This window comes from Hemiscyllium ocellatum, chromosome 46 (genome assembly GCF_020745735.1).
Source record: "Hemiscyllium ocellatum isolate sHemOce1 chromosome 46, sHemOce1.pat.X.cur, whole genome shotgun sequence".
In the NCBI taxonomy this organism is placed as follows: domain Eukaryota; kingdom Metazoa; phylum Chordata; class Chondrichthyes; order Orectolobiformes; family Hemiscylliidae; genus Hemiscyllium; species Hemiscyllium ocellatum.
In genome coordinates this window covers 4,114,383-4,139,469 of record NC_083446.1, presented here as the reverse complement: position 1 = coordinate 4,139,469, position 25,087 = coordinate 4,114,383, and the positions used below count along the sequence as shown (strand labels likewise).

Here is a 25,087-nt window from a genome sequence, read left to right as displayed (position 1 = left end):
CACAGACGCTACCCAGGGGTTTTTCCTGCACTTGCTGCTTTCTACTCAGGAGTTCTGACATCCAGAGTCCTCTGGCCTTTCTTCCTTGCCTGAGGTGTAACGTCCGACTGGGTGTGGAGCGAATCAATCACTCAGTCTGCAGCCCTGCCCTGCACCGTCTCGGTCCAGGCAACTCCCAACCTCCGAGAGGCAAACTATTCCCCACCCTGAGTCAACTTTACAGCCATCACTTAAGGGGGAGGAGTTTATTAGAAGACAGCGTTGCTCTCTCAAACCCTGCCAAATCAGAAAATCAAATCTCCGGCCGTGGTTCATAAGTAAGCAGCCGACTAATGTATTATCCAGTGAGATCAATGTGAGTGAGTTTACAATCAAAATACGTGCTGCTTGCTCTCCCAACCAGCAGCCTGCATCAATTTGGAAATGCCACTTCTAATCATTCAAACAGGAAGTGGCTGACGCAACCAGTTGTCTGAGTTCAAGGCACCAGGCAGCTCTAATTACTAGGATGTGATTGTAAACAGAAGAAAGCTGTACTTACTGCATTCCTCACCCCCTGCAGCCTCCCTCAAAATCCTGTGCCAAACCCCTTTTCTGCCCAAGATTCTGTTTCTCTCAATTTGTGCGCAGGATGTGATTCTCGTTGGCCAGGCCCAGCATTAATGGCCCGCCCCGAATTGTCCCTTGGGAAGGTGGTGGGGGAGCTGCTTTCTTGAAGCTCTGTAGAGATACCCACACAGTGCCCAACCGGGAGAGAGCTCCAGGAACCGATGGCGATGAAGGAACGGCCGATATATTTCTCATTCTCTATCTCTCTGAAGCAATAAGCCAGCTGTTATACCCTGTACCGGGCTGTAATCAACCACTCAACCCCCCACCAAGCCCATTCTATAACATGGCCCTCTGCCAACCTCCCATTCCACCCTGGGGCACTGAGATGGAAGGTGCATAGAACATGGAACTGTACAGTGCAGCACAGGCCTTTCACCCCTTGATGTTGTGCTGTAATCTTATCCTACTCTAAGATCAAACTAACCTATGTACTCTTCATTTTACTGTCATCCATGTGCCTATCCAAGAGTTGCTTAAATGTCCTTAATACTACCACTGACTCTACTACCACAGTGCATTCCATGGACCCATGTGGGTGGCACGGTGGCACAGTGGTTAGCACTGCTGCCTCACAGCGCCAGAGACCCGGGTTCAATTCCCGACTCAGGCGACTGACTGTGTGGAGTTTGCACGTTCTCCCCGTGTCTGCGTGGGTTTCCTCCGGGTGCTCCGGTTTCCTCCCACAGTCCAAAGATGTGTGGGTCAGGGTGAATTGGCCATGCTAAATTGCCCATAGTGTTAGGTAAGGGGTAAATGTAGGGGTATGGGTGGGTTGCGCTTCGGCGGGTCGGTGTGGACTTGTTGGGCCGAAGGGCCTGTTTCCACACTGTAAGTAATCTAATCTAATCTAATCACTCTCTGTGTAGAGAACCTACCTCTGACACCTCTGGAAAACTTCCTCCAATCATCTTAAAATTATGCCCCCTCGTGAGAGATATTTCCACTCTGAGAAAAAGTCTCTGGCTATTCACTCTATCTGTGCCTCTCATCACCTTGCACACCTCTGTCAAATCTCCCAGACTGAGGGAGTGCTGCATTGTCAGAGGTGCTGTCTTTGGGACAGACACTGAGAGCCAGCCCGACCATCTCTGATGTGTCAACCAACTCCTTTTATTGGACAGACAGCAGCCATATGTTGGGGGCCGCTGTTTGGTCCTTTTCCCAAGTAGTAAGGACAAAAGACGTCCTTGCGTTTCTTGTCTGTGGGATCTTTCTGTGCGCAATTCCTTGGTTTCCTGTATGGGAGCCGTGACGACGTTTCCAAACGTGGTGCTGTCAGGTGCACGGAGACGAGCTGTTGTGGTGAGGGTCTGTCCATCTTCACTGATCGTCACTCCCCCTGCGCAGTCTCATCACTTTCCCTTTGAACAGGATTCGGGCTGCTCTTGTTGTCTGGTGTTTCTCTGGGAAGCTGGGTTCTGGCGGGGGGGGGGTTGGTGGCACGGGGTGTCCCTACCTTGTCCTGTGCTTCTATAGCCTGGTACCCAGCCCCAGTCTGTCCCACACTGATCCAAATACAACAAACCTTTCATTAACCAGCATTGAGGGGGGAAGTAGGAGTTGATCAAATATTCTGGTTGACGAAAAAATCCACTGTCAATTTAACAAACACACACTAAGGTAATAAAATCATAATGCAGGGGATATACACGTTTAGAGTCATAGAGATGTACAGCACAGAAACAGACTCTTCGGTCCAACTTGTCCATGGCAACTAGATATCCTAAATTAATCTTGTCCTATTTGCCAGCATTTGGCCCATATCTCTCTAAATCCTTTGCAATCCAGTTCCCACCACTTCCTCTGGCATACACACACACCACCCTCTGCGTGAAAAATTGCCCTTAGGTCCCTTTTAAATTTATCTTCTCTCACTCTAAACCTATGCCCTCTAGTTTTGGACTCCCCTACCCCGAGGAAAACTCCTTGTCTATTTACCCTATCCATACCCCCTAATGATTTTATAAACCTCTATCAGGTCACCCCTCAGCCTCTGACGCTCCAGGGAAAATAACCCCGGCCGATTCAGCCTCTCCCTGTAGCTCAAGCCCTCCAACCCTGGCAACATCCTTGTAAATCTTTTCTGAACCCTTTCAGGTTTCACAACATCCTTCTTATAGCACATCTCTGTTAATACTTTTTATTTACAACATACATCACTTAGATAATAAAGCAACTTGGCCTTAAATGTACCAGAAAAGATCTTTTCTCACTCACAGGCTGACCTGACTACTCAGACCTTGCGGTAACCGAAACCTTCTGGTGTTTGAGGTAGACCGGGTTATCGAAAGTGCCGGTTCATTAGGCGCCCGTTTGCCGAAGTCCTCACTCTCCGATTACAAACAATGGTTTTGCAGGTGGACCTTTGAAACTCCTTGAGTACTTCCCTTGACTTTACAGCCTTCCAGAACCCAATGTGGCAACGAGATATTTTTATTTAGCCGTGAGCAAGAGCTAATTTCTTCCAGGGGATGGTTTTTTTTTTGGAACTGGATGGCGGAAATGAAACACGTAGTTGTTTGATTACACAGACAGGAGAGGAACTTTTCAGAGAACACCTCTGGGACACCCGGACCAACCAACCCAACCACCCCGTGGCTCAACACTTCAACTCCCCCTCCCACTCCACCAAGGACATGCAGGTCCTTGGACTCCTCCATTGCCAGACCATAGCAACACGACGGCTGGAGGAAGAGCGCCTCATCTTCCGCCTAGGAACCCTCCAACCACAAGGGATGAACTCAGATTTCTCCAGCTTCCTCATTTCCCCTCCCCCACCTTGTCTCAGTCAAATCCCTCGAACTCAGCACCGCCTTCCTAACCTGCAATCTTCTTCCTGACCTCTCCGCCCCCACCCCACTCCGGCCTATCACCCTCAGCTTGACCTCCTTCCACCTATCGCATCTCCATCGCCCCTCCCCCAAGTCCCTCCTCCCTACCTTTTATCTTAGCCTGCTGGGCACACTTTCCTCATTCCTGAAGAAGGGCTTATGCCCGAAACGTTGAATCTCCTGTTCCTTGGATGCTGCCTGACCTGCTGCACTTTTCCAGCAACACATTTTCAGCTCTGATTACACAGACAGCACTGTATTCCCTTCATAATTCATATTTAATCTTGCAAATGCAGATTGATAATGCTTTACTCATTGTCTAGAGAATAGCATCCATCCGATAACAATCCACTTCATGTACGTCTATTTGAGTAAGTCCATTGTTCTTAACTAATAGCTGCATCCATGTCTTATTTTACCAAGCGTTTGAGACAGATTAATTTGTTCTACAAAAAAAAATCAATGCATCTGGTTCAAAAAATAACATTCTGGTCATCCACCTTGGTCTGAAAATTCCATGTTCTAGCAATCTAAAGCAATATCTTGGCTGTTTCACTGTGAGATTGCAGTCAGTCATTTTGAAAATTAACAGAACTGAAGGGAAAGTCAAGAATTTGATTTCAGAGGGTGGACCTCTAAAAAGCCAACTTTATCTGCTTAGTGTTCAGTAAATAAGTCCAGTGGTTTATAGCTGAAAATGTGTTGCTGGAAAAGCGCAGCAGGTCAGGTCAGATGGAGTAGATTAGATTCTCCTGAATCTCCTGTTCCTTGGATGCTGCCTGACCTGCTGCGCTTTTCCAGCAACAAATTTTCAGCTCTGATCTCCAGTATCTGCAGACCTCACTTTCTCCAGTGGTTTATAGCCAACATAGAAATGTATATATTCTGCCATATCTCAGTGATCTGTCTTCATATGAGACCTAAGGGGCAACTTTTTCACGCAGAGGGTGGTACGTGTATGGAATGAGCTGCCAGAGGATGTGGTGGAGGCTGGTACAATTGCAACATTTAAGAGGCATCTGGATGGGTATATGAATAGGAAGGGTTTGGAGGGATATGGGCCGGGTGCTGGCAGGTGGGACTAGATTGGGTTGGGATATCTGGTCGGCGTGGACAGGTTGGACCGAAGGGTCTGTTTCTGTGCTGTACATCTCTATGGCTCTATTGGGATCATTGGGAAGGAGGGACCTGTACGAGAAGGACAGATTGCACCTGCACTGGAAGGGCACCAACGTCCCAGGCGGGAAGTTTGCTAGAGCTCTTCAGGAGGGTTTAAACTAGATGGGCAGTGGGTGGGAACCTGAGCTACAGATCAGATGATGGAGTAGATTAGATTATTTACAGTGTGGAAACAGGCCCTTCGGCCCAACAAGTCCACACCGACCCACCAAAGTGCGACCCACCCATACCCCTACATTTACCCCTTACCTAACACTACGGGCAATTTTAGCATGGCCAATTCACCTGACCCGCACATCTTTGGAGTGTGGGAGGAAACCGGAGCACCCGGAGGAAACCCACGCAGACACGGGGAGAATGTGCAAACTCCACACTGTCAGTCGCCTGAGACGGGAATTGAACCCGGGTCTCTGGCGCTGTGAGGCAGCAGTGCTAACCACTGTGCCACCGTGCCGCCACAGTAGGGAGAGAACAGCCAGATACATCATGCAGACAGTCTGTGAGGAGGGATAGGCACTTGGTAGGGCAATGATGCGGTTAGTGTGATGGGTTGAAGTATGTCTATTTTAATGTAATTAGTATTTGGAATAAGGGTGACCAACTCAGAGCATGGAACAGTACTTGGAACTATGATGTTGTGGCTATTACAGAGACTTGGATATCACAGGGACAGGAATGCTCGTAGGATGTTCCAGGGTTCAGATGTTGCAAGAGGAATGGGGCGGAGGAGGTAAAAGAGGTTCAGAGTTTGGGAGAAGATTTGTAGCTCGGGTGCTTGTTGTTGTGGTTCTGTTTGCTGAGCTGGGAATTTGTGTTGCAGATGTTTTGTCCTCTGTCTAGGTGGAAAAGCGCAGCAGGTCAGGCAGCATCCAAGGAGCAGGAGAAATCGGCGTTTCAGGCATAAGCTCTTCTTCAGGAATGAGGAGAGTGTGTCCAGCAGGCTAAGATAAAAGGTAGGGAGGAGGGACTTGGGGGAGGGGCGTTGGAAATGCGATAGGTGGAAGGAGGTCAAGGTGAGGGTGATAGGCCGGAGTGGGGTGGGGGCGGAGAGGTCAGGAAGAAGATTGCAGGTTAGGAAGGCGGTGCTGAGTTCGAGGAATTTGATTGAGACAAGGTGGGGAGAGGGGAAATGAGGAAACTGGAGAAATGTGAGTTCATTCCTTGTGGATGGAGGGTTCCTTCTATACTGGGGAGACAGGCCGTCTACTTACAAAATGTTTCAGAGAATGTATTTACCAAAAACAGATACCCGCGCAATTTCATCAACAGATGCCTAAGGGAAAGACAACGGAATAAGGACATGCCACAACCCAAAGGACTAGCCACACTACCATACATCAAAAACATTCCTGAACTGACAGCCAGACTACTGCGACCACTAGGACTCATAACAGCACACAAACCAACAGCCACTCTCAGACAACAACTCACCAGGACGAAGGACCTGATACCCAGCATGAGCAAAACCAATGTAGTGTACAAAATCCCATGCAAGGACTGCACAAAACACTACATAGGACAAACAGGAAGACAGCTAACAACCCGCATCCACGAACACCAACTAGCCACAAAATGACATGACCAGCTATCCTTAGTAGCCACACACTCAGATGACAAGCAACATGAATTCGACTGGGACAACACTGCTATTATAGGACAAACCAAACAGAGAACAGCCAGGGAATTCCTAGAGGCATGGTACTCATCCACTGATTCAATCAATAAGCACATCGACCTGGACCCAATATACCGGCCACTGCAACGGACAGCTGCAACTGACAACCGGAAGCGGCAGAGACAAACCACTATAAATGCCGGAGGAAACATCACAGAAGCGCTTCACGGGAGACTCCCAAGCACTGAGGGTGTCACCTAGACAGGGGACGAGACGTCTGCAACACAGATTCCCAGCTCAGTGAACAGAACCACGGTAAAAGAGGTGGGGAAGTGGCATTGCTAATCAGGGGTAGCATCACAGCTACAGAAAGGGAGGTCATCGAGGAGGGTTTCTCTTCAGACTCAGTATGGGTGGAAGTCAGAAACAGGAAGGGAATAGTCAGTATTGGGAGTTTTCCACAGTACACCCACCCCAATAACAACAGAGACAACTGGAAGGTGGATTTTGGAAATTTGTAGAAGTAACCAGGTTGTTGCCATGGGTGACTTTAAACTTCCCCAAAAATTGATTGGAACTTGCTCAATTCAAATAGTTTGGATGGCGCAGTTTTTGTCAGGTGTTTCCAGGAAGGGTTCCTGACACAATAGGTAGACAGGCCGACTAGAGGGGAGGCCATATTGGATTTGGTACTTGGCAACGAACCAGGCCAGATGTCAGATCTCTCGGTGGGAGAGCATTTCAGTGATAGTGATCACAACTCCCTGAACTTCCCTATAGTCATGGAGAAGGATAGGAACAGACGGTTTGGGAAAGTATATAACTGGGGGAGGGGGATTTACAATGTTATTAGGCAAGAATTGGGGCCCCTAAATTGGGAACAGATGTTCTCAGGAAAATGCACAACAGAAATGAGGAGGTTGTTTAGTGAGCACTTGCTGCGAGTGCTGGACAGGTTTGTCCCCTGAGGCAAGGAAGGGATGGTAGGGTGAAGGAACCTTGGGTGACAAGGAATATGAATCATCTAGTCAAGAGAAGAAGGAAGCTTACTTAGGGTTGAGGAGGCAAGGAACAGACAGGGATCTAGAGGGTTACAAGGTAGCCAGGATGCAATTGAAGAATGGACTTAGGAGAGTTGGTAGGGGTCATGGAAAAGGTTTAGCAGGTAGGATTAAGGAAAACCATAAGGTGTTCTACACTTATGTGAGGAACAAAAGGATGGCCAAAGTGAGGGTAGGGCCAATCAGGGGTATTGGAGGGAACTTGCATCTGGAGTCAGAGGAATTGGGGGAGGTCCTTAATGAATATTTTGCTCCAGTCTTCACAACTGAGAGGGATCTTGATGTTTCTGGGGACAGAGCGAAACAGACTGATATACTCAAACAGGTTGATGTTAGGAAGGAAGATGTGCTGAAAATTTTGAAAAACATAAGGATAGATAAGTCCCCTGGGTCAGATGGGATATACCCAAGGTTACTACAGGCGGTGAGGGAAAAGATTGCTGCACCTTTGGCAATGATCTTTGCGTCCTCACTGTCCACTGGAGTAGTGCCAGATGATTGGTGGGTGGCAAATATTATTCCCTTGTTCAAGAAAGGGAATAGAGATGATCCTTGGAATTACAGACCAGTCAGTCTTACATCTGTGCTGGGCAAAGTATTGGAGAGGATTCTGAGAGACAGGATTTATGATTACTTGGAGAATCATAGTTAGATTAGAGATAGTCAGCATGGCTTTGTGAGGGGCAGGTCATGCCTCACAAACCTTATTGAATTCTTTGAGGATGTCATTTAACACATTGATGAAGGTAGGGCAGTGGATGTGGTGTACATGGATTTTAGCAAGGCGTTTGATAAGGTTCCCCATTGTAGGCTTATTCAGAAAGGAAGGAGGCATGGGATACAGGGAAACTTGTCTGTCTGGATACAAAGGGTGGTGGTAGACGGAAAATATTCAGCCTGGAGCTCAGTGACCAGTGGTGATCACTGGGATCTCTGCTGTTTGTGATTTTTATAAATGACTTGAATGAGGAAGTGGAAGGTTGGGTTAGTAAGTTTACCGATGACACAAAGGTTGGTGGAGTTGTGGATAATGTGGAGGGCTGTTGTAGGTTGCAACGGGCCATTGACAGGATGCAGAACTGGGCTGGTTAGAGGCAAGTGGAGTTCAATCTGGAAAACTGTGAAGGGATTCACTCTGAAAGGTTGAATATGAACATAGATTACGGGGTTAAAGGCAGGATTCTTGGCAATGTGGAAGAACAGAGGGATCTTGGGGTCCATGTCCATAGATCCCTCCCAAGCTGCCACCCAGGTTGATAGCGTTGTTCAGAAAGCGTATGGTGTGTTGGCTTTCATTAGCGGGGGATTGAGTTTAAGAGCCGCAAGGTTATGCTGCAGCTCTATAGAGCCCTGGTTAGACCACACTTGGAACATTGTGTTCAGTTCTGGTCGCCTCATTATAGGGAAGATGTGGAAGCTTTAGAGAGGGTGCAGAGGAGATTTACCAGGATGCTGCCTGGACTGGAGGGCATGACTTCTGAAGAAAGGTTGAGGGAGCTAGGGCTTTTCTCATTGGAGCAGAGAAGGATGACAGGTGGGTTGATAGAGGTATGCAAGATGAAGAGAGGCATAAATGGAGTGGATGGACAGAGGCTTTTTCCCAGGGTGCAAATGTCCATCACAAAGGGGCATCATTTTAAGGTGACTGGAGGAAGGGTAAGAGGAGATGTCAGAGGTAGGTTCTCCACACAGAGTGGTGGGTGTGTGGAATGCACTGCCAGCAGAGGTTGGCAGAATCAGAGACATTAGGGTCATTAAAGCAACTCTTGGATAGACACATGAAAGGTATGTAGGTTAGTTTGATCTTAGAGTAGGATAAAGGGCTGGAACAACATCGAGGGCCTAAAGGGCTGTACCGTTCTATGTTCTAACTGCGGGAATTCCGAGCTTCCCAGCAACTTCCACAACCTCAGAATTTTGCACAGGGCACACTCTCTCTGAAATACAAGCTCTGTTACACACTCTCAGAAATACACACTGTTACACTCTCTCTGAAATACACGCCCAGTTACACACTCTCTGAAATACACGCCTTGTTACACTCTCTCTGAAATACACGCCCTGTTACACTCTCTCTGAAATACACGCCTTGTTACACTGTCTCTGAAATACACGCCTTGTTACACTCTCCCTGAAATACACGCCCTGTTACACTCTCTCTGAAATACACGCTCTGTTACACTCATTCTGAAATACACACTGTTACAGTCTCTCTGAAATACAAGCTCTGTTACACTCTCTCTGAAATACACGCCTTGTTACACTCTCTCTGAAATACACGCCTTGTTACACTCTCCCTGAAATACACGCCCTGTTACACTCTCTCTGAAATACACGCTCTGTTACACTCATTCTGAAATACACGCCCTGTTACACTCTCTCTGAAATACACGCCCAGTTACACTCTCTCTGAAATACACGCCCTGTTACACTCTCTGAAATACATGCCCTGTTACACTCTCTCTGAACCACACGCCCTGTTACACTCTATCTGAATGACACGCACTGTTTAAGTATTTGGAAATGCAGCAGACAATTTATACACAGCAAGATCCCACAACCAACTTTGGGGGTGTGACCTTCCGACAGTGCCTGCTCCCTCGGTGCTGACCCTCCCACAGTGCCCACTCCCTCAGCGCTGACCTTCCGACAGTGCCTGCTCCCTCAGCGTTGACCTTCCGACAATGCCCACCCCCTCAGTGCTGACCCTCCGACAGTGCCCGCTCCCTCAGCACTGACCCTCCCACAGTGCTGACCCTCCGATAGTGTGGCGCTCCCTCAGCACTGATCCTCCAAGAGTGCCCACTCCCTCAGTGCTGACCTTTGTACAGTGCCTGCTCCCTCAGCACTGACCCTCCGGCAGTGCCCGCTCCCTCAGCACTGACCCTCCCACAGTACCCGCTCCCTCAGCGTTGACCTTCCGACAGTGCCCGCTTCCTCAGTGCTGACCCTCCCAAATTGCCCACCCCCTCAGTGCTGACCCTCCGATAGTGTGGCGCTCCCTCAGCACTGATCCTCCGAGAGTGACCACTCCCTCAGTGCTGACCCTCTGACAGTGCCCATCCCCTCAGTGCTGACCCTCCGATAGTGTGGCGCTCCCTCAGCACTGATCCTCCGAGAGTGACCACTCCCTCAGTGCTGACCCTCCGATAGTGTGGCGCTCCCTCAGCACTGATCCTCCGAGAGTGCCCACTCTCTCAGTGCTGACCTTTGTACAGTGCCCGCTCCCTCAGCACTGACCCTCCGACAGTGCCCGCTCCCTCAGCACTGACCCTCCGGCAGTGCCCGCTCCCTCAGCACTGACCCTCCGACAGTGCCCACTCCCTCAGCACTGATACCGAGTTGTGGGCCTGCTTTACAGTGTCTCTGGCCTCACTGGGGTAAGGTTTAAACCCACAGTCCCTTGGCCTCTGAGCTGAGAGAGATCCCCACTCATGTTGCTGGAGATAATATCACACCCAGAAAACCTGCAGCGAACAAGGAGGGAGTGTGTGGCTGGAACATGCCCAATGTAGTTACCCTTTCCTAAAACCCACACTGTCCCTCAACGGTGAGCACATATTTACACGAATCTACCATGTTGGTAAATTGAAGTGGAAAGAGATTGTTAAATTTCATTCCTCATTGAAAGCTGAGGGTTTTATAGGAGTGTCGGCTGCACAGTGTACAATATTACTCAGAGCTGGGGGAAGGGCCAGTCTCATGCAGACAGGCAGTTTCTGCTGTACTGTGGCTAACACATTAGCGTGAGAGAATGAGAACCGAGTACTGAAATGAGATGTTGCTTTAAAAGGAAGTGTAGATACAGGAATAGGTCAGAAATCACTCTTTCACTTCAGGCTCCAGGTTTCAATGGAACTCACCTTTGATCCCACTGCAAGGCAGGATACTGCCCCCATCCTGGAAGTGTCTGATGGGGACAGTGTAGAGAGAGCTTTACTGTGTATCCCGGCCCCCACAAACTCCTGCCCCAGCGCTGACCCTCCGGCAGTGCGGCACTCTCTCAGCACTGACCCTCCGGCAGTGCGGCACTCCCTCAGTATTGAACCTCCGACAGTGCGGCACTCCCTCAGCACTGACCCTCCGACAATGCCCACTCCCTCAGCGCTGACCCTCTGACAATATGGGGCTCCCTCAGCACTGAACCTCCGACAGTGCGGCACTCCCTCAGCACTGACACTCCGACAATGCCACCTCCCTCAGCGCTGACTGTCCAACAGTGCGGCACTCCCTCAGCACTGACCCTCCGACAATGCCCACTCCTTCAGCACTGACCCTCCAGCTGTGCCTAGTCCCTCAGCACTGACCCTCTGACAGTGCCCGCTCCCTCAGCACAAACCCTCCGACAATGCCCACTCCCTCAGCACTGAACCTCCGACAGTGCCCGCTCCCTCAGCACTGACCCTCCGATAATGCCCACTCCCTCAGCACTAACCCTCCAGCTGTGCCTACTCCCTCAGCACTGACCCTCCAGCTGTGCCCACTCCCTCAGCACTGACCCTCTGACAGTGCCCGCTTTCTCAGCACTGACCCTCTGACAGTGCCTACTCCCTCAGCACTCACCCTCCCACAATGCCCGCTCCCTCAGCACTGACCCTCCAGCTGTGCTCACTCCCTCAGCACTGACCCTCTGACAGTGCCCACTCCCTCAGCGCTGACCCTCTGACAGTGCCCGCTCCCTCAGCACTGACCCTCCAACAGTGCCCGCTCCCTCAGCACTGACCCTCCTACAGTGCGGCACTCCCTCAGCACTGACCCTCCGACAGTGCCCGCTCCCTCAGCACGGACCCTCTGATATTGTGGCACTCCCTCAGCACTGACCCTCCGACAGTGCGGCACTCCCTCAGCACTGACCCTCCGACAGTGCCCGCTCCCTCAGCACTGACCCTCCGACAGTGCCCGCTCCCTCAGTGCTGACCCTCCGACAGTGCCCGCTCCCTCAGCACGGACCCTCCGACAGTGCCCGCTCCCTCAGCACTGACCCTCCGACAGTGCCCACTCCCTCAGCACTGACCCTCCGACAGTGCCCACTCCCTCAGCACTGACCCTCCGACAGTGCCCACTCCCTCAGCACTGACCCTTGGGCAGTGAGGAGGTGACAATATGCCAGAGGGCATTGAGGTTGAAATGGATTAAATAAAAACCAAGCGTTGCCAGGTTAATGATTAACCACAGACAGGGCTAGACCCTCATGAACTGGGCGGGCAGAGTGGGAGTTACAGATGGCACCAGGGGGTGGTGTCCTCTCTCTCTCTCCGTGTTCCCTGGCACATGGACAGGACCAGTCCTGAGCAGGACCCCGTCGTGAACGCGCACGGGTGCATTGCGCAGTGCGCGTGCCCGCCGCGCCTGGGAGTGGCGGAGGCGCGCTCCGGGTGTGTGTAAACCGAGAGAGATCGGTGCGGGGAGAGTGGGGCTGCTGGCCGAGTCGGTAAGTGAGATTGGGAACATCAGGGAGGAGGGACAAGGGGGGGGTGGGGAGAGAGAGACAGACACACACACACACACTGTAACAGGAAGGGGGAGAGAGACTGTAACAGGGAGGGAGAGAGAGAGACAGACTGTAACAGAGGGAGAGAGAGATTGTAACAGGAAGGGGGAGAGAGAGACAGACAGACAGACAGACACACACTGTAACAGGAAGGGGGAGAGAGAGAGATTGTAACAGGGAGGGGGGAGAGAGAGAGACAGACAGACAGACACACACACACAGTAACAGGGAGGGGGGAGAGAGAGAGAGAGAGACTAACAGAGGGAGAGGGGAATGAGAGAGAGAGAGAGACTGTATAGAGGGAGAGAGAGAGGAAGAGAGACTCTAATAGGGAGGGAGAGAGACAGACATACACACTCTAACAGGAAGGGGGAGAGCGAGAAAGAGAGAGACTGTAACAAGGAGAGAGAGAGAGATTGTAACAGAGGGAGGGAGAGAGAGAGAGACTAACAGAGGGAGAGGGGAACGAGAGAGACTGTAACAGAGGGAGAGACTGTAACAGAGGGAGGGAGAGAGAGACGGTAACAGAGGGAGGGGAGAGAAAAAGAGACTAACAGAGAGAGGGAGAGAGAGACTAACACAGGGAGAGAGAGATTGTAACAGAGGAAAAGAGAGAGAAAAAAAACAGACTGTAACAGAGGGAGGGAGGGAGGGGGAGAAAGTGGGGGGGGAGAAAGTGGGGGGGGGGAGAGAGAGAGAGACACTGTTACAGCGGGAGAAGGAGAGAGAGGGAGAGATGCTAACAGAGGGGAATCCCTGTAAATACTGACACACTCCCCCCTCCTCCCCGGGACCCCCTGTAAATAGTAACACTCGGACCCTCCCCTGTAAATATGTACACACTTCTCGCCCCGCCCCAGGACCCCTGTAAAGAGTGACATATTCCTTCTTCCTGAGCTGAAAATGTGTTGCTGGAAAAGCGCAGCAGGTCAGGCAGCATCCAAGGAACAGGAAATTCGACGTTTCGGGCATAAGCCCTTCACCTTCCCCCATGGACCTCCTGTAAATACTGACACACTCCCCTCCGGGGATCCCCTGTAAATACTGACAAACACCCCCCAGAATCCTCTGTAAATACTGACTCACTCCACCCACGATATCAGGGAATGATCCGATTGGGATGCAGTAATTGGCCTGTTTTGATGGAGATCAGTGACTTGGTGCATACCAGGGGTGGTCAGGCCTGTGACAGTAAGCTGATAATTTTGGGATTTTGCATTTTTTCTTGGTTATCGTTCATGCTGGTGTGTCTGTGTGTGTGTGTCTGTCTGTGTGTGTGTGTGTCTGTCTGTCTGGGTGTGTGTGCTGTGTCAATGCTGATCTCTCCACCCTGTGCGTGTGGATTGACACAAACCACTTTGTGAAAGTGTGCTTCACTCTGGTCTGGGAACACAACGGTGCTAACTAGAAAACAGCCCAACGAGTAACACGTTGAAGCTCATCTGGAACCTCTAGGGTGAGTCCTGCCAGCGGTGTCGGAGTTGCAGGTGGTTAGTTTGTACAACAGGAACACACTGCAGTTACACTCTGGGAAACGGTACGGCGCACGTTGCACTGTCCTTGTCTCTAGGCACCACAGGCACCCCATTGTCAGCTCTGAATGGTCCCCATTAGCGGCGGTCCACACCCCCACCCTCAGGATGACTGTTAACCACGCCTCTCTTTGCCCAACTGGTTTTCTGTCTATCTCTGGGCTCAGAGTTAACGTTCTGCGTCGAGATGACCTTCTCTCAGAACTCAGAGTTAACCTTCTGACATATTCTCTCAGAACTCATGTTGCCGAAAGGTCTCTCGCTCCGAAATGTGAACTGCTTTCTTTGCATGGGGATGATTATTGGCTCTGCAGAGCTTTTCCAGCAATTTCTGTTTCTGATTTACAGCATCTGCTGTTCTTTTTGGCTTCAGTCGGGATCTTGTATCCTTCGGTCAGGTCACCCCTCACCCCGCTAAACTCCAGTCAAAACAGGCCCAGTCTGCCCAACCTATTCCCCATGGGTGGCTGCTCATTCCAGGTATTGTACGAGTGAAGCCCCCCCAGTGTATTTACAGGATTAAATCACTGCGGATGCTGGAAATCCAGACCGAAAACAAAATGTGCTGGATTTGTGGGCGGCACGGTGGCACAGTGGTTAGCACTGCTGTCTGACAGCGCCTGAGACCCGGGTTCAATTCCCGACTCAGGCGACTGACTGTGTGGAGTTTGCACATTCTCCCCGTGTCTGCGTGGGTTTCCTCCGGGTGCTCCGGTTTCCTCCCACAGTCCAAAGATGTGCGTGTTAGGTGAATTGGCCGTGCCAAATTGCCCGTAGTGTTAGGTAAGGGGTAAATGTAGGGGTATGGGTGGGTTGCGCTTCGGTGGGTCGGTGTGGACTTGTTGGGCCGAAGGGCCTGTTTCCGCATTGTAAGTAATCTAATCTAATCCCAGCGGGTCTGTTGGAAGGAGAACGAGCCAACATTTCCAATCAGAGCTCTGATGAAGAGTCATCCAGACTCGAAACGTTATCTTGCTCTCTCTCCAAGGATGCTGCCCTGACCCCACTCAGATCTTGTTTCCGTCCAAGGTATTGATATCGTTCTGAAATCAGAACTGCACACTCGAAGTGTGGTCTCACCAAAGCCTGAATTGCATCCTTCCTTTGATGTTCAAGTCCTCATGTAATAAAGAATAGCACCCCATTGTCTTCCAATTGCCTCCAGCCCAGTGTTCTGTGACTCCTGATACATTGACACACCCTCATCATCAGCAATCTCATGCCTCTCCCACAATGCACAATCATCACACTCCACTGAGTTCAACCAGAGATATCCGTACCCTCCGGCCCTGTAACCACCACAGTCCCAATGGTATGTCCCGGCATAAGATGGTGTTGACAGGTGAACCTTGTGGAACTCTGGGGCATACAAGGCAAGTCTTGTTCCTGAAACCACACGGGGTTGCGACAGGCTGAGCTGTTACACAGGACGGGGGGTTACACAAGGAGATTTCAGCTGCTGACGTTGCACAACGTTGCAGTGTTCACTTCAAACTGTAAAGCAGACAGTGAGTGACCCTTACCCTGCTGAATAAACACTGACACTCTACGGTTACACAGTGAGTGACCATTACCCTGCTGTATAAACACTGACTCTGTACGGTTACACAGTGAGTGATCCTTACCCTGCTGTATAAACACTGACTCTCTACGGTTACACAGTGAGTGACCATCACCCTGCTGTATAAACACTGACTCTGTACGGTTACACAGTGAGTGACCCTTACCCTGCTGTATAAACACTGACTCTCTACGGTTACACAGTGAGTGACCATCACCCTGCTGTATAAACACTGACTCTCTACGGTTACACAGTGAGTGACCCTTACCCTGCTGAATAAACCCTGACTCTGTACGGTTACACAGTGAGTGACCATCACCCTGCTGAATAAACACTGACTCTATACGGTTTCACAGCGAGTGACCCTTACCCTGCTAAATAAACACTGACTCTGTACCGTTACACAGTGAGTGACCATTACCCTGCTAAATAAACACTGACTCTGTACCGTTACACAGTGAGTGACCATCACCCTGCTGAATAAACACTGACTCTCTACGGTTAAACAATGAGTGACCATCACCCTGCTGAATAAACACTGACTCTCTACGGTTACACAGTGAGTGACCATTACCCTGCTAAATAAACACTGACTCTATACGGTTTCACAGCGAGTGACCCTTACCCTGCTAAATAAACACTGACTCTGTACCGTTACACAGTGAGTGACCATCACCCTGCTGAATAAACACTGACTCTCTACGGTTAAACAATGAGTGACCATTACCCTGCTGAATAAACACTGACTCTGTACGGTTACACAGCGAGTGACCCTTACCCTGCTAAATAAACACTGACTCTGTACCGTTACACAGTGAGTGACCATCACCCTGCTGAATAAACACTGACTCTCTACGGTTAAACAATGAGTGACCATTACCCTGCTGAATAAACACTGACTCTGTACGGTTACACAGCGAGTGACCCTTACCCTGCTAAATAAACACTGACTCTGTATGGTTACACAGTGAGTGACACTTACCCTGCTGAATAAACCCTGACTCTCTATGGTTACACAATGAGTGACCATTACCCTGCTGAATAAACATTGACTCTGTACGGTTCCACAGTGAGTGACCCCTACCCTGCAGAATAAACCCTGATTCTGTACAGTTATACAGGGAGTGACCCTTACCCTGCTGAATAAACACTGACTCTGTACGGTTACACAGTGAGTGACCATTACACTGCTGAATAAACCCTGACTCTGTACGGTTACACAGTGAGTGACCCTTACCTTGCTGTATAAACACTGACTCTGTACCGTTACACAGTGAGTGACCATTACCCTGCTGAATAAACCCTGACTCTGTACGGTTACACAGTGAGTGACCCTTACCCTGCTGTATAAACACTGACTCTGTACCGTTACACAGTGAGTGACCATTACCCTGCTGAATAAACCCTGACTCTCTATGGTTACACAATGAGTGACCATTACCCTGCTGAATAAACATTGACTCTGTACGGTTCCACAGTGAGTGACCCCTACCCTGCAGAATAAACCCTGATTCTGTACAGTTATACAGGGAGTGACCCTTACCCTGCTGAATAAACACTGACTCTGTACGGTTACACAGTGAGTGACCATTACACTGCTGAATAAACCCTGACTCTGTACGGTTACACAGTGAGTGACCCTTACCTTGCTGTATAAACACTGACTCTGTACCGTTACACAGTGAGTGACCATTACCCTGCTGAATAAACCCTGACTCTGTACGGTTACACAGTGAGTGACCCTTACCCTGCTGTATAAGCACTGACTCTGTACCGTTACACAGTGAGTGACCATTACCCTGCTGAATAAACCCTGACTCTCTATGGTTACACAATGAGTGACCATTACCCTGCTGAATAAACATTGACTCTGTACGGTTCCACAGTGAGTGACCCCTACCCTGCAGAATAAACCCTGATTCTGTACAGTTATACAGGGAGTGACCCTTACCCTGCTGAATAAACACTGACTCTGTACGGTTACACAGTGAGTGACCATTACACTGCTGAATAAACCCTGACTCTGTACGGTTACACAGTGAGTGACCCTTACCCTGCTGTATAAACACTGACTAGGTACGATTACACAGTGAGTGACCCTTACCCTGCTGAATAAACCCTGACTCTGTACGGTTACACAGTGAGTGACACTTACCCTGCTGAATAAACCCTGACTCTGTACGGTTACACAGTGAGTGACCCTTTGCCTGCTGAAGAAACACTGACTCTATACGGTTTCACAGTGAGTGACCATTACACTGCTGAATAAACCCTGACTCTGTACGGTTACACAGTGAGTGACCCTTACCCTGCTGTATAAACACTGACTCTGTACCGTTACACAGTGAGTGACCATTACCCTGCTGAATAAACCCAGACTCTGTACGGTTACACAGTGAGTGACCCTTACCCTGCTGTATAAACACTGACTCTGTACCGTTACACAGTGAGTGACCCTTACCCTGCTGAATAAACACTGACTCTGTACGGTTACACAGTGAGTGACCCTAAACCCTGCTGAATAAACACTGACTAGGTACGATTACACAGTGAGTGACCCTTACCCTGCTGAATAAACCCTGACTCTGTACGGTTACACAGTGAGTGACCCTTACCCTGCTGAATAAACACTGACTCTATACGGTTTCACAGTGAGTGACCCTTACCCTGCTGAATAAACACTGACTCTATACGGTTTCACAGTGAGTGACCCTTACCCTGCTGAATAAACCCTGACTCTGTACGGTTACACAGTGAGTGACCCTTACCCTGCTGAATAAACCCTGACTCTGTACGGTTACACAGTGAGTGACCCTTTGCCTGCTGAATAAACACTGACTCTATACGGTTTCACAGTGAGTGACCATTACACTGCTGAATAAACCCTGACTCTGTACGGTTACACAGTGAGTGACCCTTACCCTGCTGCATAAACACTGACTCTGTACCGTTACACAGTGAGTGACCATTACCCTGCTGAATAAACCCTGACTCTGTACGGTTACACAGTGAGTGACCCTTACCCTGCTGTATAAACACTGACTCTGTACCGTTACACAGTGAGTGACCCTTACCCTGCTGAATAAACACTGACTCTGTACGGTTACACAGTGAGTGACCCTAAACCCTGCTGAATAAACACTGACTAGGTACGATTACACAGTGAGTGACCCTTACCCTGCTGAATAAACCCTGACTCTGTACGGTTACACAGTGAGTGACACTTACCCTGCTGAATAAACCCTGACTCTGTACGGTTACACAGTGAGTGACCCTTTGCCTGCTGAATAAACACTGACTCTGTACGGTTACACAGTGAGTGACCCCTACCCTGCTGAATAAACCCTGATTCTGTACAGTTATACAGTGAGTGACTTATTTACCCTGCTGAATAAACACTGACTAGGTACGGTTACACAGTGAGTGACCCTTACCCTGCTGAATAAACCTTGACTCTGTACGGTTACACAGTGAGTGACCCTTACCCTGCTGAATAAACACTGACTCTGTACGGTTACACAGTGAGTGGCCCTTACACTGCTGAATAAACACTGACTCTGTAAGTTTACACAGTGAGTGACCATTACCCTGCTGTATAAACACTGACTCTGTACGGTTACACAGTGAGTGACCCTTTGCCTGCTGAATAAACACTGACTCTGTACGGTTACACAGTGAGTGACCCTTACCCTGCTGAATAAACCCTGACACTGTACGGTTACACAGTGAGTGACACTTACCCTGCTGAATAAACACTGACTCTGTACGGTTACACAGTGAGTGACCCTTACCCTGCTGTATAAACACCGACTCTGTACCGTTACACAGTGAGTGACCCTTACCCTGCTGAATAAACACTGACTCTGTACGGCTACACAGTGAGTGACCCTTACCCTGCTGAACAAACACTGACTAGGTACGGTTACACAGTGAGTGACACTTACCCTGCTGAATAAACACTGACTAGGTACAGTTACACAGTGAGTGACCCTTAGCCTGCTGAATAAACCTTGACTCTGTACAGTTACACAGTGAGTGACCCTTACCCTGCTGAATAAACACTGACTCTGTACGGTTACACAGTGAGTGACCCTTTGCCTGCTGAATAAACACTGACTCTGTACGGTTACACAGTGAGTGACCCCTACTCTGCTGAATAAACCCTGATTCTGTACAGTTATACAGTGAGCGACCCTTACCCTGCTGAATAAACACTGACTCTGTATGGTTACACAGTGAATGACCCTTACCCTGCTGTATAAATACTGACTCTGTACGGTTACACAGTGAGTGACCCTTACCCTGCTGAATAAACCCTGACTCTGTACGGTTACACAGTGAGTGACCCTTACCCTGCTGAATAAACACTGACTCTGTACAGTTACACAGTGAGTGACCCTTACCCTGCTGAATAAACACTGACTCTGTACGGTTACACAGTGAGTGACCCTTACCCTGCTGTATAAACACTGACTAGGTACGATTACACAGTGAGTGACCCTTACCCTGCTGAATAAACCCTGACTCTGTACGGTTACACAGTGAGTGACACTTACCCTGCTGAATAAACACTGACTAGGTACAGTTACACAATGAGTGACCCTTAGCCTGCTGAATAAACCCTGACTCTGTACAGTTACACAGTGAGTGACCATTACCCTGCTGTATAAACACTGACTCTGTACGGTTACACAGTGAGTGACCCTTACCCTGCTGAATAAACACTGACTCTGTATGGTTACACAGTGAATGACCTTTACCCTGCTGTATAAATACTGACTCTGTATGGTTACACAGTGAGTGACCGTTACCCTGCTGAATAAACCCTGACTCTGTACAGTTACACAGTGAGTGACTTATTTACCCTGCTGAATAAACACTGACTAGGTACGGTTACACAGTGAGTGACCCTTACCCTGCTGTATAAACACTGACTCTGTCCGGTTGCACAGTGAGTGACCATTACCCTCCTGAATAAATACTGACTCTGTACGGTTACACAGTGAGTGACCCTTACCTTGCTGTATAAATACTGACTCTGTATGGTTACACAGTGAGTGACCATTACCCGGCTGAATAAATCCTGACTCTGTACAGTTACACAGTGAGTGACCATTACCCTGTTGAATAAACACTGACTCTGTTTATTCAGCAGGCAAAGGGTCACTCACTGTGTAACCGTACACTGACTCTGTACAATTACAGTGAGTGACCCTTACCCTGCTGTATAAATACTGACTCTGTATGGTTACACAGTGAGTGACCCTTACCCTCCTGAATAAACACTGACTCTGTACAGTTACACAGTGAGTGACCCTTACCCTGCTGTATAAACACTGACTCTGTACGGTTGCACAGTGAGTGACCCTTACCCTGCTGAATAAACACTGACTCTGTACGGTTACACAGTGAGTGACCCTTACCCTGCTGTATAAACACCGACTCTGTACCGTTACACAGTGAGTGACCCTTACCCTGCTGAATAAACACTGACTCTGTACGGCTACACAGTGAGTGACCCTTACCCTGCTGAACAAACACTGACTAGGTACGGTTACACAGTGAGTGACACTTACCCTGCTGAATAAACACTGACTAGGTACAGTTACACAGTGAGTGACCCTTAGCCTGCTGAATAAACCTTGACTCTGTACAGTTACACAGTGAGTGACCCTTACCCTGCTGAATAAACACTGACTCTGTACGGTTACACAGTGAGTGACCCTTTGCCTGCTGAATAAACACTGACTCTGTACGGTTACACAGTGAGTGACCCCTACTCTGCTGAATAAACCCTGATTCTGTACAGTTATACAGTGAGCGACCCTTACCCTGCTGAATAAACACTGACTCTGTATGGTTACACAGTGAATGACCCTTACCCTGCTGTATAAATACTGACTCTGTACGGTTACACAGTGAGTGACCCTTACCCTGCTGAATAAACCCTGACTCTGTACGGTTACACAGTGAGTGACCCTTACCCTGCTGAATAAACACTGACTCTGTACAGTTACACAGTGAGTGACCCTTACCCTGCTGAATAAACACTGACTCTGTACGGTTACACAGTGAGTGACCCTTACCCTGCTGTATAAACACTGACTAGGTACGATTACACAGTGAGTGACCCTTACCCTGCTGAATAAACCCTGACTCTGTACGGTTACACAGTGAGTGACACTTACCCTGCTGAATAAACACTGACTAGGTACAGTTACACAATGAGTGACCCTTAGCCTGCTGAATAAACCCTGACTCTGTACAGTTACACAGTGAGTGACCATTACCCTGCTGTATAAACACTGACTCTGTACGGTTACACAGTGAGTGACCCTTACCCTGCTGAATAAACACTGACTCTGTATGGTTACACAGTGAATGACCTTTACCCTGCTGTATAAATACTGACTCTGTATGGTTACACAGTGAGTGACCGTTACCCTGCTGAATAAACCCTGACTCTGTACAGTTACACAGTGAGTGACTTATTTACCCTGCTGAATAAACACTGACTAGGTACGGTTACACAGTGAGTGACCCTTACCCTGCTGTATAAACACTGACTCTGTCCGGTTGCACAGTGAGTGACCATTACCCTCCTGAATAAATACTGACTCTGTACGGTTACACAGTGAGTGACCCTTACCTTGCTGTATAAATACTGACTCTGTATGGTTACACAGTGAGTGACCATTACCCTGCTGAATAAATCCTGACTCTGTACAGTTACACAGTGAGTGACCATTACCCTGTTGAATAAACACTGACTCTGTTTATTCAGCAGGCAAAGGGTCACTCACTGTGTAACCGTACACTGACTCTGTACAATTACAGTGAGTGACCCTTACCCTGCTGTATAAATACTGACTCTGTATGGTTACACAGTGAGTGACCCTTACCCTCCTGAATAAACACTGACTCTGTACAGTTACACAGTGAGTGACCCTTACCCTGCTGTATAAACACTGACTCTGTACGGTTGCACAGTGAGTGACCCTTACCCTGCTGTATAAACACTGACTCTGTACGGTTGCACAGTGAGTGACCCTTACCCTGCTGTATAAACCCTGACTCTGTACGGTTACACAGTGAGTGACCCTTACCCTGCTGTATAAACACTGACTCTGTACGGTTACACAGTGAGTGACCCTTACCCTGCTGTATAAACACTGACTCTGTACGGTTGCACAGTGAGTGACCCTTACCCTGCTGTATAAACACTGACTCTGTACGGTTACACAGTGAGTGACTGTCAGTTAACATTGTATTCTGGAGTTCAGAATGATGAGTGGAATCTCCTCGAAACCTATAAAAATGTAATAGGTCTGGACTGGGTAAATGCAGGAAAGACATTTCTGATGACGGAGGTGTCTGGAACCAAGGCCATAGTCTCAGCACATAGGCTGAACCGTTCGGTGAAGATAAAGTCTCATTGTCACAGAGGTCGATAGGTCTCCTCTCTTATAAGACCATAAGGAATACGAACAGGAAAAGCCATTTGGCCCATTTATTCCGTGCCTCTTTGTCGTGGACTCTCCCTTGAGGGGTAACATCCTGTCAGCATTTACCCTGCCAAGCCTCTGAGGACTCCCGCATGTTTCAATGCGATCACCCCTCCTGCTTTGAAACTGCAGTGAGTAGAGCCCCTCCATACGGGGCATCATCTTAGTGAGCCCTCTCTGAACTGACTGCAGTAAAATGATATCTTTCCTTAAATCACTGCTCATAGTGCTCCAGTTGTGGTCTCCGCAGCACCATGTTCAGTTACCATAAGGCTCCCTTGTTCTTAAACTCTAACCCCTTTGAAATAAGGAGCAACATTCCACGACCCTTCCTGATTACCTGTTGCCCCTGGGTACTGGCTTTCTGTGCGTTGTACATAACCTCTCCTAAGTCCCTTTGTATTGCAGCTTCCTGCAGTTTCTCTCCATTTCAATAACACTATTCTTTTGTTCTCCCTTCCAAAATGAACAACTTCACATTTTCACACATTATTCTCTATTTGCCAACTTTTTACCCTCTTAACCTACCAATATCTCCCAATAAACTGTTTGTATCCCTCCCACAATCTGCATTCCCAATTAGCCGGCAAATTTGGCGACAGTACATTCACGTCCTTCCCCCAAGTCATTGATATATATCAGAAACAATGATCACAAGGATTGTAAACAATGGTAATATATATTGTAAACAATGATAACATCCAGTGGGAAACCATGGTAATGCCCAATGGAAAACGATGATAGTATCTAATGGGAAACCATGGTAACATTCTAATGGGAAACAATGGTAATATCTAATGGGAACAATGGTAATATCTAATGGGAAACCATGGTAATATTTATGGGAAACAATGAAATTATCTAATGGGAAACCATGGTAATACCTCATGGGAAATAATGGTAACATTCTAATGGGAAACAGGTTGCATTCTAATGAGAAACAATGATAATATCTAATGGGAACAATGGCAATATCTAGTGGGAAACCATGGTAACATTCTAATGGGAAACAGGTTACATTCTAATGGAAAACAATGGTAAAATCTAATGGGAAACAGGTAACATTCTAATGGGAAACAGGTTACATTCTAATGGGAAACAGGTTACATTCTAATGGAAAACAATGGTAAAATCTAATGGGAAACAGGTTACATTCTAATGGGAAACAATGATAATATCTAATGGGAACAATGGTAATATCTAGTGGGAAACCATGGTAATATTTAATGGGAAATGATGGTAATATTTATTGGAAACAGTTGCAATCCCAGCAGTGATCCCTGTGGAGTCCATTGGTCACGGGTCAGCAACCTGAAAAAGATCCCTTATCCCCACTCGGCCAATTCCCTATTCTGGCCAGTAACCCACCTCCAACACTGCAGGCTCTTGTGACTTAACCTTTTGCGACGCACTTTCTCGAACACCTTCTGGAAGTCCACACTGACCGGATCGCCTCCGGTTGAAACTTCCTTGAAAATCTCGAAGACATTAGTCAGCTACGATTTCCCTTTCATGACACTGCTCGATCAGGTGGTGATTTTCCAAATGTTCCCGCTATCACTTCCTAAATAATTGATTCCAATACTTTCCCAACAATAAATGTTCGGCCAATTGGTCGATAGTTACATGCTTTTTGCCTCCTTCCCTTTTGAATAGGGTGCCACATTGGCAGTTTTCCAATCCAGAATCCAAGGATTTTT

The 25,087-nt window shown here is 48.5% G+C and overlaps 1 protein-coding gene across 1 annotated transcript in view; it reads left to right on the top strand.

The window, feature by feature from the left end:
- The first annotated feature begins 12,622 nt into the window (after positions 1-12,622).
- The window catches only part of LOC132836287 (calpain-1 catalytic subunit-like), a 54,871-nt gene continuing 42,406 nt past the window's right edge, over positions 12,623-25,087 (top strand). Inside the window, exon 1 of the mRNA XM_060855679.1 lies at positions 12,623-12,729. The gene's annotated coding sequence lies outside the window, so the exon portion shown is untranslated. The remainder of the gene's footprint in view (positions 12,730-25,087) is intronic.